Source organism: Sus scrofa, chromosome 2, assembly GCF_054392235.1.
Source record: "Sus scrofa isolate SSC_HxYL_T2T_F1_AM1 chromosome 2, Sscrofa_HxYL_maternal_Yorkshire_Landrace_v2.0, whole genome shotgun sequence".
In the NCBI taxonomy this organism is placed as follows: Eukaryota; Metazoa; Chordata; class Mammalia; order Artiodactyla; family Suidae; genus Sus; species Sus scrofa.
This window is the reverse complement of record NC_139384.1, coordinates 154,400,908-154,416,588: the sequence shown is the minus strand read 5'-3', so window position 1 is coordinate 154,416,588 and position 15,681 is coordinate 154,400,908. Positions and strand designations below refer to the sequence as shown.

At 49.3% G+C, this 15,681-nt stretch overlaps 1 protein-coding gene and 1 non-coding gene across 20 annotated transcripts in view; both read right to left on the bottom strand.

The window, feature by feature from the left end:
* Positions 1–15,681, bottom strand: part of LOC146405800 (uncharacterized) — a 474,542-nt gene that overhangs the window by 385,792 nt on the left and 73,069 nt on the right. The gene's annotated exons all lie outside the window — the stretch shown is intronic.
* On the bottom strand, positions 12,019–12,130 carry LOC146405801 (U5 spliceosomal RNA). The gene has a single exon (XR_014839216.1). It is a non-coding gene; the product is annotated as a U5 spliceosomal RNA (small nuclear RNA).

Sequence of the window (15,681 nt, the reverse complement as noted above, 5' to 3'; positions counted from 1 at the left end):
AGCCCCCTGGTACAGCTGGCAACACAAAAGTTTCTTGAAGGTCAAGGACCCCCAACCACCTGCTGAGACAATTACCAAGCCCAAACCTCCCTTCTCAGTGGCTCTTGATAGCGAGTGCTTTTGCTCCAACTCTCCAGACACCTGCAGAGAATTCTGGGCATCTTAAAACCAACTTGCTTGAGAAAATGGGCCACACTGCATTTTCTTAACAACAACAATGACAAATCATCCTGGATTACAGGCTAGAAAAAGCATGGTTATTTCCTCTAGTAATAAGGAGGGGGAAGGGGGAGCTCAGTAAATAAAACATTTAAAAATGTATACATTGGAATTCCTGTCGTGGCACAGTGGAAACGAATCCAACTAGGAACCATGAGGTTGTGGGTTCGATCCCTGGCCTCGCTCAGTGGGTTAAGGATCTGGCGTTGCCGTGAGCTGTGGTGTAGGTTGCATACTCGGCTCAGATCTGGCATTACTGTGGTTGTGGTGTAGGCTGGCAGTAAGAGCTCCAATTGGACCCCTAGCCTGGAAACCTCTACATGCCTTGGGTGTGGCCCTCAAAAGACAAAAGAAAAAAAAAAGTATATACTAGATACTGACTCACTTTTTGAAATATTGTCAAATTTCTTTCCTCTCCAAGAGTTACACTTTCTGGTCTATTTTCCACTCAATAGTTGTAGAGAGCCAACCATGCTCTGTAGCTGCCTAGTCTGTGCACAGGCAAAAACACACCTGGGCTGTTAGCCTTTTCACACTCAGCTGCTTCAGTCCCACACGTTCTGCTCTAATTATCAGCTTTTGCAGAGAATCCCTAACAGGGTCAGAGGAAGCCCCAGACCCCAAGGTGAGAAGGAATGATACAGGAACCAAGCACAGATGTGGAGCAGAGCTCACTGGGTCACTCTGCGTGATGACCTCACAGGGAAAATGAGGCTGAAAATACGTGCCATCCTGGAGGACAAGGGCCTGACACTGGGACACATGTCATATCTACAAATACTTTTCAAGGAGTTCCCGTCGTGGCGCAGTGGTTAACGAATCCGACTAGGAACCATGAGGTTGCGGGTTCAATCCCTGCCCTTGCTCAGTGGGTTAATGATCCGGCGTTGCCGTGAGCTGTGGTGTAGGTTGCAGACGAGGCTCGGATCCCGCGTTGCTGTGGCTCTGGCGTAGGCCAGTGGCTACAGCTCCAATTCAACCCCTAGCCTGGGAACCTCCATATGCCGTGGGAGCGGCCCAAAGAAATAGCAAAAAGACAAAAAAAAAAAAAAAAAAAAAAAAGGAACCAAATACTTTTCAAGCTTAACCCAGAGGTTGAAAACAGAAATGTCTGCAGGTACAAATAGGTACGGGAACCGGGTCAAGTGAGCAGGGACTCGGAGCCAGGAACAAGAGGCAGCAGGAGGGGTGGCGGGGGGGGCTGACTGGGCACCAGCCAGTTGCTCCCCCAAGGGGGACAGCCCAGGGTCCCCAATTCTTCTGACCTGTCAAGAGAAGCTGGCTCCAGATTGTGGTATGAAATCTCCCGATTAAAATAATTTGGCTCAAAATAAATAATTCTTTAAAAAAAAATATTGGCTCAGGAGTTTCCACTGTGGCCCAGCAGATTACAAACCTGACTAGTATCCATGAGGACGTGGGTTTGATCCCTGGCCTCACCCAGTGGGTTAAGGATCCAGCATTGCTGTGAGCAGTGGTGCGGGTGGCAGGTATGGCTCGGATCCGGTACTGCTGTGGCTCTGCTCCGACAGGTGATTCAACCCCTAGCCTGGGAACGTCCATATGCCTCAGGTACGGTCCTAAAAAGCCAAAAAAAATAAATAAATAAAATTGGCTCGAACAAATCTAGAAACAACACAATCGTTAGCAGCACTGGCTCCAGCAACAGATCAGCTGGGTTTGAGAGTCTCAGGTGTGCCATTTATCCTGGACACCTCACTGAATCACTTCACGTCTCACTTGCCTCCCCCGAAAAACACATGAGTGCCTATGTCATAAGGCTCACGTGAGGAATAAAAGATATACATCAATTTTAATATATAATTTGAAATGTAAATACGTAGATTTTGTAAAACACTTTTGTCTGTATAAATATGTAACATACATGTGACTAGAAGAGGGCCTGGCACACAGCAAACCCTACCTAAGCTGATACCAATATTACTCTTACAAACACCAAATAGAACCAAATACTTCTTTTAAGACGGTTTTGTATAAGCCAACACTTTTTTTTTTCTTCTGCTTTTTAGGGCCACACCTGCAGCATATGGAGGTTCCCAGGCTAAGGGTCTAATCAGAGTATAGCTGCTGGCCTACGCCACAGCCGTGGCAACTCAGGATCCAAGCTGCATCTGCAACCTACACCACAGCTCGTGGTAATGCTGGATCCTTAACCCACTGAGCGAGGCCAGCGATGGAACCCAAATCCTCATGGATCCTGGTCGGGTTAACCACTGAGCTATGAAGAGAACTCCCATAAGCCAACACTTTGAGACCTTAGTTCTGACACGTTAGCCCCTAATGCATTCACAGGCCACACATGTCACCTCAGTTGTGAGACTTAGAGTCTGGTGAGAAGGAGCTCTCCGAGTCCACCTGTCAGCCACACCCAGAGACTCAAGGACATCATGCAGCTAGACCCACAGAGGGTTCTGGGTATCGAATGTTAATGGTCATCGGTCCTCTCTCCTTTTTTGTCCCCTCACTCCCCAGGGGTGACAGCGGGGCTGGCGATCCCTCTGCCAGGCAGAGAGAATGGTTCAGGTTGCTTTTTCAGACAGTATCTTCCTGCACAGAGATGTACTGAGCACCCGGAGCCAACGGGAAAGCTTGGCCCTGCTTGGCGATTCATGGAGCTTTTAGACCAGGGCTAGTACACCTGTCCTACCACCCTATTTTTACACAAGCACTGGGGGCTACCAGGCACAGATGAGAGGGCCTGGTTTCCCAGGTCACTGCACCACGGCAAAGCCATTTTTCAAGCCCCTTACCTGTAAATGTTTTTCACCTGTCCATGCAATTCTGTCACGCTTCCTCACAGTGGAAAATGTTTTCTCAAGTCCTTCCTACAATTCCTATGGAGCTAACAGTGATGCATCAGCTAGCCCTTCCCAGAAAAAGGCTTAGCTAAAAAAATAAACAGGCATTCCTGTGGTGACGCAGCAGAAACTCATCTCTATGAGGATGCGGATTCGGTCCCTGGCCTTGCTCAGTGGGCCAGGGGTCTGGTGTTGCCTTGAGCTGTGGTATAGGTTGCAGATGCAGATCGGATCCCATGTTGCTGGGGCTGTGGTGTAGACCAGCAGCGGTAGCTCCAACTTGACCCCTGGCCTGGGAACTTCCATTTGCCGCAGGTGCAGCCCTAAAAGGCAAAAATTAATAAAGAAATGAATAAAAAGGAGGAGGGGGTAGGGAAGAGGATAACAGGAAGTTATTTCTTCAACCCATGTTAAAAATGGTCACTTTCTCCATTTCCTTTAATCTGGTCTCATTTCTTTCAGGTGCCAGGTTTTCTTTCACAACAGTAACCACCAAAGCTGACATTTTTTTAAGCACCACACTCATCTCAGACCCTCACATCCAAGCCCCACAACAAACCCTGGACACAGATACTACCAGGATTTTAATGTTACAGATGAGGAAACTGAACTCTCAGCCTTTAAGCACCTTGGTCAAGGTCACGCAGCTAGTACGTGGTAAAGTCAGAAGTCAAAAACAGCTATGTGACCGCACAGCCTGTGTGCTTTCCGACCTGAAGAAATAAGATCATCTGACTTTCAACAGAAGGTACAGAGCTTCCCCAGGAAGAGGGGAACAAAGCCGCAGTTGACCCTCAACCACAGCATCTACCCTTTCCGGCCTTTGCCCCCCATTCCATCGTCCCCCAAAAATATCTGAGGATGAAAATCAGATTACAAGGTCAAAGTGGCTTGCCTTTAAGGAAGATGCTGCATAAATCTTACATGTTAACATTAATCCAAGAATTAACTTTTGGAGGCGTCGGAAATAAGTTCTTAACAATAGTTAAGTCTTACTGAGTCAGATGAGTATTTTAAATCTGGGTGGGTTTTTTAATTTCCAAAGCAAAACATGCTCATAACACATTCAAATAATACCGAAGCATATCCAGTGTGTTTTTTTTCCTAAAAGGAAGGAAAAAAAAAAAAAAAAGAACTTTCTCCATTATGTCCCAACTCCCTGACTATCTTTCAAGATTCTTCCACGAGTATGCTACCACAGAGTACATACAGAGCTAAATGCACCTATAGGTTTGTTAAAGTCAGGATCATAATTCTCTATTTTTGAAACATTTTACACAAGACTGTATTTATGTACTCATCTCCAGATCCGTTTGTACAGAACTTTCTCAGAGTCTTCTTAAAGCCACACGATGGCATTGCATGAGATTTAGTGAACTGAGATTTAATCCGTTAGTTGAAGAACATTCGGGTTATTACTATGTTGGGGGTTGTAACAGTCGTGTCCGTCCCAAGAACCTTTGGCGGACAGGACGAGCCCCCGTGTCTCACCAGCTGCTTGGGGCTACAGCATTCGGTATTGTTGCTGAAATGGAGCCCATCTTGAGTTGAATAAAAGACTCAACTGCCATATAAAACCATTCCCCAGCTGTTGCCATGACTAGCTTTTCAACAGCAGAACACAGAATTGAACACCAATTGCTTCTTTCCCTCAACCGTGCATTTATTCGCTAAAGTACGTGTGGTCTACCGAGCTCTACGCTAAGCCCAAAGTGTGAAACACAAGACTGATTCTCACTTTCTGCCCTTGAGGAACTAAGGATTCAGTGGGCAGACACAGTCATCTGTGAACTCTGGATCGGGTTTTAAGAGCTCTGCTAGGTTCAAGCGAAGGAGCATCTAACTCTAGGAGGAGATGGAGGCGCCTGAGGAAAAAACAGCTCAACAGGGCTGTCCGTAGAGTCTGCTAGCTTAAGAAAGCCCATCTTATTTAATAAGATCTTATAAAAGCACCCAGAGTGCTTAGGGCATTCAATATAAAGAGCTTCTGGAAGGAAAACGCCAGCAGAGAATGAGGCCAAGAGAAGCTGACATTGATGTTGAAGGGCCTTGCCTATGAATTGTAGTCATTTGGACTTGAGGACATCCCAGAGGAAATAGATACTCTTCCAAAGACATTGTGGATACACCACAATTTAGTTATCCATTCATCTCTAAATGGACATATGTGTGCTTCTGGGTTTTGACTGTTATCAACAGAGCTGCCACGAACATTCATGGACATGTCAGCTTGCTTACCTGGTTTTCTCTTGGGTGGCAAGACTAGATCACAGAGGAGATGTGTGCTTCGTGTTTTAAGAGATAGCCAAACTGTTTCCCAAAGTGGCCCTACTATTTTACATTCTCAGGAGCCGTGCAGCAGAGGTTCGGTACCCACATCCTTGTCAACACTTGGAATGGTCAGTTTTCCAATTTTAGCCATTCTCATAGGCCCTCGTGCTATCTCACTGTGGCTTTCATTTGTACTTCCCTAACGACTAATGATGCTAAACATCTCTTCGTGTGTGTACTTGCTATCCATGTATCTTCTCTGATAAAGCGTCTTTTTGCAACATTTCCTCTTTCATTTTTAAATGGCCACACCCACAGCATATAGAAGTTCCCTGGCTAGGGACCGAATCGGAGCTGCAGCTATGATCTTTTAACCCACTGAGCCAGGCTGAGGATTGAACTCAGGCCTCTGCTGCAACCTGAACTGCTGCAGATGGATTCTTAACCCACTATGCCACAGCAGGAGCTTCTCCTCACAGGTATTTGTGTTCTCTTCTTATGATTCCGTTTTAAGAGTTCTTTATAAATTCTAGACTCAAACCCTTTATCAGAAATATGCTTTGTGGAGTTCCCTTCATGGCTCAAGGGTTAACGAACCCACCTAGGACTCCTGAGGATGCGGGTTCCATCCCTGGCCTTGCTCACTGGGTTAAGGATCCAGCATTGCCGTGAGCTATGGTGCAGGTTGCAGATGTGGCTTGGACCCTATGTTGCTGTAGCTGCAGTATAGGCTGGCAGCCACAGCGCCAATTTGACCCCTAGCCTGGGAATTTCCATATACCACAGGTGTGGCCCTAAAAAGCAAAAAATTTTTTAAATTTTTTAAAAAAGGAGAAATAAATATGCTTTGAAAGTATTGTCTCCCAGTCTATGGCTTATTGTTCGTTCTTGCAACATCTTCTGAAGAGGGAAAGTTTTCATTTCGAGGAAGTCCAATTTATCCATTTTTGTTTGATGGACCATGCTTTTAGTGTCATAGCTGAGAAATTTTTGCCTAGGCCAAGACCACAAAGATTTTTCTATGTTTTCTACCAGAAATATTACAGTTTAGGTTTTAGACTTAGGTTTATGAATCTTCTCTGGCAGAGGTCAGGGAGTGAGGTGCATGTGGAGCCCTGTGGGGGCATTTTTGTCACAGTGACTAGGGGAAAGGTTCAACCAGGAACTGGCAGGCAGAGATGCTGGAGATCTTAGAATACACAGAAAACAGACCCCATGACACAGACATTCATGTAGGCCAACTGCTGATAATTACATAGCCATCTATTTAGCAAAATACCAAACCTTTAAGCAAAGAGTTCAATCTTTCCTGACTTCTCCTAAATCCAGAGTTTTTCCTTAAAAGCCGCCATTTCATCATGTCTTCAAGCACATTTGTGTCTGCGCATTTAGACATCAAATTACCTATTAGAAACTAATTTCCTTTCATTTCTCCTTTTCAATTCAATTACGGCATTAATTTTTATCTTGCATGTGTAGCTGGTTATGTTATCATCCATTAGCCACAGCAAAGAGATTAAGAACACTGACCTAAGAAGACTGTCATCTCTAAGAGCACCCCTTAGGTAATTGTGATATTTTATTATCTAGTTCAAAGTTTTAGGAACTTGCACATACCTCTACACATTTTCCAAGAATGCACAGAAAAGGATACACCCTCTACACACTTGAATAGGGGCCTACAGGAAAGAGTCAACGAGGAAGCTTGGGAAAGACTAGCATCGCAGGAGAGGCGCCTTGCAGAGGGATGCCCAAACTCTGAAACACACACCCAGAGACCCAGTTCATCCAGGGTCCTGCCCCTGAGGAGCAGCCAAAACCACCAAGTGACATTATTAAAAATCAGGGTGCCCAGGGCCCCTGCCTGTCCTGAGCATCGTTCCCCGTTAGAGAACTAAGAACGTGAAAGATGCACGCAGCCTTCCAGTCTGCTCAGGAGGAGAGCCGGGCATCGTTCCTGCATCACTGTCACCATCACCACGAAGAGCAGGTTCCAAACCTGCTAACATGAGACCCGATTCTGGAGGGAGGGTCCTCAGAGACAGAGGAGAGGGGACTGTGCAACTGATGAAGAGAAGAAGATACAGGTGGGGAGAGAGCAAGGAAACCTGCCCCTGCCCAGCACTAAGAACAAAATGACCACTCATCACTTCTATTCAACATGTACCAGAATCTTAGCCAAGGCAATAAATATGCCGGCAGGGGGGAAGCATGAAAATTGGAAAAGAAGAAAAACTATCTGAATTTGCAAGCGACGTGACTGTCTGTGTAAAAAATCCTAAGGAATCTATGAAAAGAAGCACTAATAGTAGTAAGTACATTTAGCAACGTTGCAAGACCAAAAGACAAAACAGTTACTATCCAGCAATCCACGGAATTACTATATACCAGCCATCAACAACTGGAATGTTAAATTCAAAGTCATGCCTTTTACAACAGCATTTTCATCTTTTTGATTTTGGGGCACCCCGCAGCATACGGAGTTCCTGGGGCCAGGGATCAGCGCCAAGCCACACATGCGGGCTACGCCTCAGCTGCTGCAGCATCACCAGATCCTTTAACCCACTACACTGGGCTGGGGATCGAACCTGCGTCCTGCTGCTGCCGAAACGCTGCCCACCCCATTGCGCCCCAGCAGCAACTCCTACACCACCATTTTGAAAACCTTAAGATACTCCACAGGCCACATGTCACAAAAGACACACCTGGCCTGTACACAGCCAACCACAAACCACTGCCGGGAGAAAAAAAGACCAAACTCAACAGACAGAGGTCTATCAAGTTCGCAGATTTAAAGATTGAAAGTGACACTACCAATGATTTAGTTATACGGATTTATTCATTCACTTGACTAGGTTGTAACATCTCCTGAGTACCAGACACTGTTCTAAATGCCAGATGTAGCAGTGAGGAAGAAAAAAAAATCCTTGCCCCCAGAGGGCTTACATTTTAACCAGGACAGACACACTCAACCAGCAAAATATGGACTTCATATGGTGATAAGAGCAAGGCTGGAAAACAAGGCAGGGGAGGGGCTAAGGAATGACCCAGGAGAAAGGAACTGGAACTCCCATGGGGTGGAGCCGCCTTCAGGAAGGTCTGATCAAGGTGTGGAAGCAAGGCTTATCCTGCCTGGGGGGAAGTACCCCAGGCAGAGGAAACTGCAAAAACCCTGGGAGGTGGGAACAAGCCTAACACCTTCTAAGAACTCAAAGAAGAGGGCAGGGCAGCTGGGCCCAGGGAGCAAGGGGATTGGACAACAGAGCAGTCAGGGAGTCAGGGAGTCAGCGATGGCCAGTTCCGGCAGGGCTTTGAAGGCCACTGTCATTTTACAAGACTTTGGCTTTTATTCTGGGTGACGTGGGCAGCCACGGAAGGATTTGGAGCAGAGTGACACGACGGTGACCTGATTATACTTTAGAAGCCTTCGGGCGGCCAGGCTGAGGAACGGCGGGGTTAGGAGCAGAAGCGCAGTTCGGAACTCATCACAGTATCTGAGGCCAGAGGCCGTGGCGGCCCAGACCAAAGGTGTCGATGGAGATGCTAAGAGGTGAGCGGACTCCAGACGGACTCTGATGGCAGAGCAGACAGGGTCGGGGTGTGAGTGGACCAGGGGAGAGGGGTCAAGGTTGATGCCAAGGTCTGTGGCTGGAATACACGGTGGAATAATTACTTGCCAGAGTCGGGGAAGACCACGACAAGAACAGAACTCTGGGGGAGAAGCAGACCGACCTGACGGGGGCCTTGTTGATATTCAGATGCCCACTGGACATGCGAGTGGGGGTGTCGAGTGAGTAGGAAGCTGGAGCTGGTCCACTCAGAGTGTTTAAAGCGAGAGCGGAAGGTCACCCAGAGAGGAAGAGCAGGTGGACGAGATCCAAAGACAAGACCCTGAGACCCCTCAATCACCGGGTGAGGCCTGAGGAAGAGGAGGATCAAGGCGGCCTGGGAAGGAATTGCTGGGCAGCAGGAAGATCAGTGGGAGAGGGTGGTGTCCTGAGCCATGCGGAAAAGCTCTTTCCAAGAGAAGGGAGTGATCAGTCGTGCCCAATGCTGCTCACACACCAAGTCAGATGAGGCTGGAGACGTGACCACTGGATGGGACGACAGAGGCTAGAATGGTAGCAGCAGGGCTTCTGGCGAGCACGGACAAGCGGGCAGGGCTCTCACGGCTCCCAGGAAGCGTCCAGCCCTTCCCTCGCCAGCTTCTCTCTCACCTCCTCACCTTGGCGCATGCTATGCTCTTGACCTCGGCTCCCCGGGGAAGCCTTCCCAACCAGGCCAGATCCCCCACTGGAGACTCTGACCCTTCCCAGCACGGGTCTCAGGGGATTTTTCTTTGAAGTGTGCGGCGGTGTGAGCAGTGTCTACAGGCCTGCACTCCAGGGACAGGGCTGGCGCCCCTGCAGGCACAGGCTGCCTCCCTGCACGGGGCACAGGGCCCGACCCAGAGCAAGCACCACCCAAGCCAGAGGCCACGCAAGGGGGCACTTATGGGCTCTCTTGTAATGAGGCAGAGCCATCAGGAAGGTGAGGTGAGGCGTTCCCGTTGTGGCACAGCAGTAAGGGACCCAACTAGCATCCATGAGGACGCAGGTTTGACCCCTGGCCTCGCTCAGTGGGTCAAGGATCCGTGAGCTATGGTGTAGGCTGCAGACACAGCTTGGCCTGCATTGCTGTGGCTGTGGTGTAGGCCGGGAGCTGCAGCTCCAGTTCGACTCCTAGCCTGGAAACCTCACATGCCACAGGTGGGGGCCCTAAAAAAAAAGTGAGATGAGCTGTGCATCCAACTCAGAAGCGGGAGTGGGGATCTGGTGGCGTCACAACAGAGAAAGCCTTCCCCCAACGGCGCAGAGCTGGGCCAAGATCAGAGACCACCCTAAGAGGAAGAGACCCTGGAAGGCTCTGAAACCCTCACTAGATGCTTGCTCTTAGCAGACTTTAGCACAGGTGGACTCTGGGACCATACGTCAGGAAGCATTGCCGCCGAAAGACAAACGTCAGGCTGCCCCAGGCATACCCAAGAAAGTGAAGTTTGGTCCAGGGCAGAAATCCATCCTCTCCTGCTGCAAATTAAAAACCCAGAGAGAGGTAGGAGATAAGCGGTTGACCCTTGACTTATGGATAACAGCCTTAGCCAGGAGTATCAGGGGCTGGCAGGAGTTATCTCATTTAAATCCTCGACTCCCTAACTGCCCTACATGCATCACCCTCTCCTATCACCTGGGTTGTTCCCTTCAAAGAATTTTATCACCACCCACAGTTATCTTGTTTGCATGTTTCTTTCCTGCTTATCATCTGCCCTCCTCGCCCAGCTTAAGCTCCTCCAGGCAGGAACTGTGTCCAAGCTCCTGCTACGACCCAGCTGCTAGCGCAGCACCAGGCACAGGGCAAGCCACTGACATTTATCAGAAGAAGGGAACAGCTCCCTGCCAGCTACTCCCCACCTGTCCTAGACGAGGATTTGGGCTCGTTTTCCGTTTTTTTTCTATCTTAGTGTCTAAAGGAACTGCTTCGGTTACACTGAGGTGGCCCTACACAACCTCGCCACTTTCCTAAGAGCAGCAAGGCTGGTCTCGGCCCCAGATCCCCTCCAAACAGCCAACCCTGTCCCCGGTCTGTTGAAAATCCAAGCACCCACCCCTGACTCCAGCCCTGCTCCCCACCCCCACCCCTTGCTGCTATAGAGGGGACTCGCCCTTGGCTTTGCCCAGCAACACCATTCAGTTGCCTTTCTCTGTCAAGTCTCCCACTGCCCCTACCCTGTGTCTGTCACCTAGGGTTGCCATAACCGAGTCCCAGCAACCAGGGGGCGTGTAGCAATGGATGGATTCTTACAGGTCCGGAGCTTTCAGGTCGGAGTCAACGTGCCGGCAGAGCCCCGCGCTCCCTGAAGGATCTCAGGAAGGAAGCTCGCCACGCCTCTCCCCCAGTTTCCAGGGTTCACCATCAATCCTGGCTGCTCCCTGGCGGGCAGCCACATACCTCCAGTCTCTGCCCTCATCGTCACCCAACTGGTCCTCCTGCCTGTCCATCTCCTCTTCTTCTAAGGACACCGGTCACATGGTTGCCCAGTATGACCTCCCCTTCACGGGTTAGGTGTGCAACGGCTCTACTTCCAGAGAAGCCACCTTCGGAGATACTAGGGGCGTTAAGACTCCGTGATGCTTCCGGGGGAGGGGGCACAATGCTACAAGGAACTCCCCGCAGAAAGGGCTGGTCCCTCCTACAGCTGCCAACAGCCTCAGTGCAATCGTCACGCTGTATTCTCGTGATTTCCTAGTGAATTCTCTCCTATTCCAACAAGGACGACAAAGAGATTTTCCACGTGCCAACTCAAATACATCATTAGTGGACAAAAATTCAACTGACAAGTGTTTTTCACAGGTGAAGGAAGAAGGTGGGGGCAGAATATGTGGATTTCCATGGGCATGTGACACGGGGGGGGTGTCTTAGGACAAAACAAGCTTGTGCCAATGCCGACTCTAATACAGTCAGGCTGGGATGGGACCTGGGATTCTGCATCTCTTGCAGGTTACCTGGAGCTGCTGATGCTGCCGGCCCGTGGATCATCCGTGAGGGCAGAGACCCAGTCTTATTCCTATTTGTATTATGTATCACATGGTCTAAGGTTGGAAGAATGGATCAATATTAAAATGCTACAATCTACCTTTTTTTTTTTCTTTTCTTCTTTTTTTTTTTTTTAACTAGCCCTGCCAAGGAAGGGCCTCAAAAACCTGATTAAACTCAGAATGCTGGCTCCATGGATATCTTTAGTAAAAGGCAAAAGATGTCTTTGACCTGAAGAGAAACCACCATAGGCCATCTCCATTCCACACCAGGGCAACTCAACCGCTCTTACCCTCATTTAGGTGCCCCTGCCACAAAGACTCTCTCTGGTAGGCACCTGTTACCTATTGGCCTGGAATGTTCTTCCAGTAGCACCTCTGTTTGGGGAGAGCAGCTGTCCACCCCGCATACCAGAGGTCAGGGTGTGGATGGAGCATTGCGAAGTTAATCAAGGGCAGGTCCAAGGGGAAGGCAAGAGAATTCCTGGCTCTCCATCCTCCCAGCTGGAGAGGCAGTCCCACCTCCGAGGGCCCGAGAGGATGCCGGGAACGGGACCCGGCCGAGGACTCGTTTAGAGGGGGGATGCTCTTTAGCAACCAGTGCCTAACTCACAGCCCGGTGCTCAGCTGGCTCAGACGGAGCCCTACAAAGGAATCTTCTCCACCCCCGGCCCCCCCAGGTGTGGCCCCCAGCTCCAGATCCTTTCCCCACCAAGAATGGCCAGAAGCTTCAGCAAGCAAGGCCTTGGTCCCAAATGCTCGGGAGGTCCCTGCAGGCCACCAGACGCTCTTTCCCACCTACAGACACCCAAGACTGAAGGTCCCCTAAGAGCGGCAGCCACATCCAGGACGTCTGAAGAGGGGGTGGGGCTGGGGGGATCTGGGACAATCCTGCTCTGCCCTCCGACAGCTCCACGCACCAAATCTAGGGGTCAACTCGTCGGGACCCTGACGTCTTCCAGAAATACACGTCTTCAGTTCCCAGCATGGCTGTGGTTGGGAAGGTGCATGGGGGTGTGTGGTGTCTGTCCTGGGGATGACATAAGTGGGGGGAGCTGGCCGCTCAAGCTCTGCAGGAGAGTGGGAGAGAAGGCAGTGACAGAGAGCGCCCGACTGGGGCGGGGGGCGATCTCTTCCTACTTGACAGGACTGTAGCAAAATGGTATTTCTGGAATCTTCCCTACACACGTGCCTTTTTCTCTTCCCTGGAGTCCCAGCCACTGGCTGAGAGGCACGGGGTGGGCAGATGGGAGAAGCCAGGGCAGAGCAGGCAAAGCCAGGAGGCTCGGCCCATGACGGTCCAGGCGCCTCCAGGAGGAAGCTGAGCCCGTGGAGACCCAGGGGATGGGGCAACACGGGGCACGCAGATGCTCCCTACTCCACAAGGAGCAGGAAGAAATGCCCTCCACGTCCTCTCCGGCTCCAGCTCTGGAGTGTAGGGCCACGTCTGCTGTGTGTTCCTGTGTGTGTGTTGACACACACCTACTTATACTCACAGCCTCACCACACAAAGTAACAAGCCTAAAGTGATGCTGGGGAGGGTGGGGGCCTCTGTGCAGATTTGAGAATCGGAGCGCTTGAAATCCCAGCTCGACAGCTGTGTGACCTCGTGCAAGTGACTTAACCTCTCTGACCTCCAACCCTTACCTGCTGATGGAGCTCAAACAGTGTTCACCTCTTTGAGGCAGCAGTGGGGCCCAAGCCCTCTCCACTCCAAGACTCTACTTAACACAGATCTACGGAACTAGGTTTATCAGGTGGGATGCATTTTAAGTGCTTATATTTTAAGAAAATTTTATCCTTAATAACAGAACCCGAGCTCACAGGAATGTCACTTTCCTGGTTTTGACAGCCTGCAATGGTTACCGGAGGTGTCATTAGGGGAACCAAGGTGAAAGGTACACAGCAATTTTCTGTACCATTTTCACAGCTTCCTCTGAGTCAAACTCTTTCAAAACAACAAGTTGTTTTAAAAATTAACAAACCCTCAGGTATTACTACATCTGTAACCTTATGTGAAAGTGAGGTCAAAAATCTCCAGTTGATGTGTTATGTCACGGCAATACCCGGAAAATTTACCCCGATCCTCCCTAGCTTGTTTTTCTACACAAAGCCTTCGTCCCTAAGAGGATCAAATGAGGTAACAGGCACTCCGCTCTTAGCACAGCACCAGGCTCAGAGCCTCAATGTTCATTTTTAATAGTTATTATTATTCCTCAAAATGGCCACAGAGGAGATCAGAATTCCAGTTGAAGGATGGACAGATCACAACACAGCCAAGGTGAATAACGCTATAGATGTAAGCTTAGCGACATCACCAAGGGTTCATAAAAATAGTAAGCGAAAAAAAGCAGCTTATAAATCACTACGAAGAGTTCCGCCCCACTCTCTGGAAAGACAGTGTGGCGAGGAGCTAAACGCACGGGCTATGGACACAGATCGCCTGGGTTCCAGCCTCAGCTTGGCTCCGCATCTCTATGCTCTCAAGCAAGGTCTTTACCAGCCGCGGCCTCAGCTTTCTCATCTGTATGAAAGGTTTCATAATAAAACCCATCATTGGATTTTGAGTGATTACCTGAGTGCATACATGTAAAATGCTGGCAAAGAGTAACACCCAAATGTGAGCCACCACTGATTAGACTGTATTTCACATTCATTTATACTCACTAAGAAAGAGTCTGAGAGTTCCTGCTGTGGCGCAGCAGAAATGAATCCGACTAAGAACCACGAGGTTGTGGGTTCGATCCCCGGCCTCACTCAGTGGGTTAAGGATCTGGCATTGCTGTGAACTGTGGTGTAGGTCACAGATGTGGCTCGGATTCTGCGGGGCTGTGGCCGGCAGCTGTAGCTATGATTCGACGCCTGGTCCAGGAACCCCCATGTGCCTCAAGTGCGGCCCTAAAAAAAGAAAAAAGAAAAAAAAAAAGCAGTCTGGAAGAAGATATAAACACCCAAAAACAGCAGCAGCTATCATCCTGAATGACAGAGTTCGTTTTTTGAAGTAAGCACAGCTGGCTTCAGGTGTGTAGCACACCGATTCAGTTTTATACACATTCTTTGCAGATTACCTTTCAGTCTGTTATAAAACCCTGAATATAGCCCCCTGTGCTATCCAGTAGGACCTTGCTGTTTATTTTTTACATAGGACTGAATGACAGGACTCAAATGACTCTGATCTTCTTTTTGCTGAACTCTCATTTTCCCCCAATTACCATGGGTTAAACACAAACCTCAAGCTCTTATGATAAAAAATACTTGGAAAAAAAACCTTCAAATACATATTGTTCCCGTATAACACATGGGAGCAAACAGGGAGAAAGAGTCTGTCACAAAAACGTCAAACAGTAAATCCTACCCTCATCTAAGGGAAGTTGCAGTTGGGTTAGTGTCTCCAAGTAGCTAGTTGGGCGCTCCCCGAGCCTGTGGCTCTCAAAATTGCTGCAGGTCAAAAGCGTCATGGAGACCTTTTTCTGTTTTTGCCTTTTCTAGGGCCGCTCCTGTAGCATATGGAGGTTCCCAGGCTAGGAGTCGAACTGGAGCTGTAGCCACCAGCCTACGCCGGAGCTACAGCAACACAGGATCCGAGCGGCGTCTGCGACCTACACCACAGCTCACGGCAACGGCGGATCCTTCACCCACTGAGCAAGGCCAGGGATCGAACTCGCAACCTCATGATTCCTAGTCAGATTTGTCAACTACTGCGCCACGATGGGAACTCCATGGAGACCATTTTTAACCACACCCGTAACCTCCCATCCAAATTACCTCGCACACACCCATGTACCCGTTACCAAAGAGAAGAG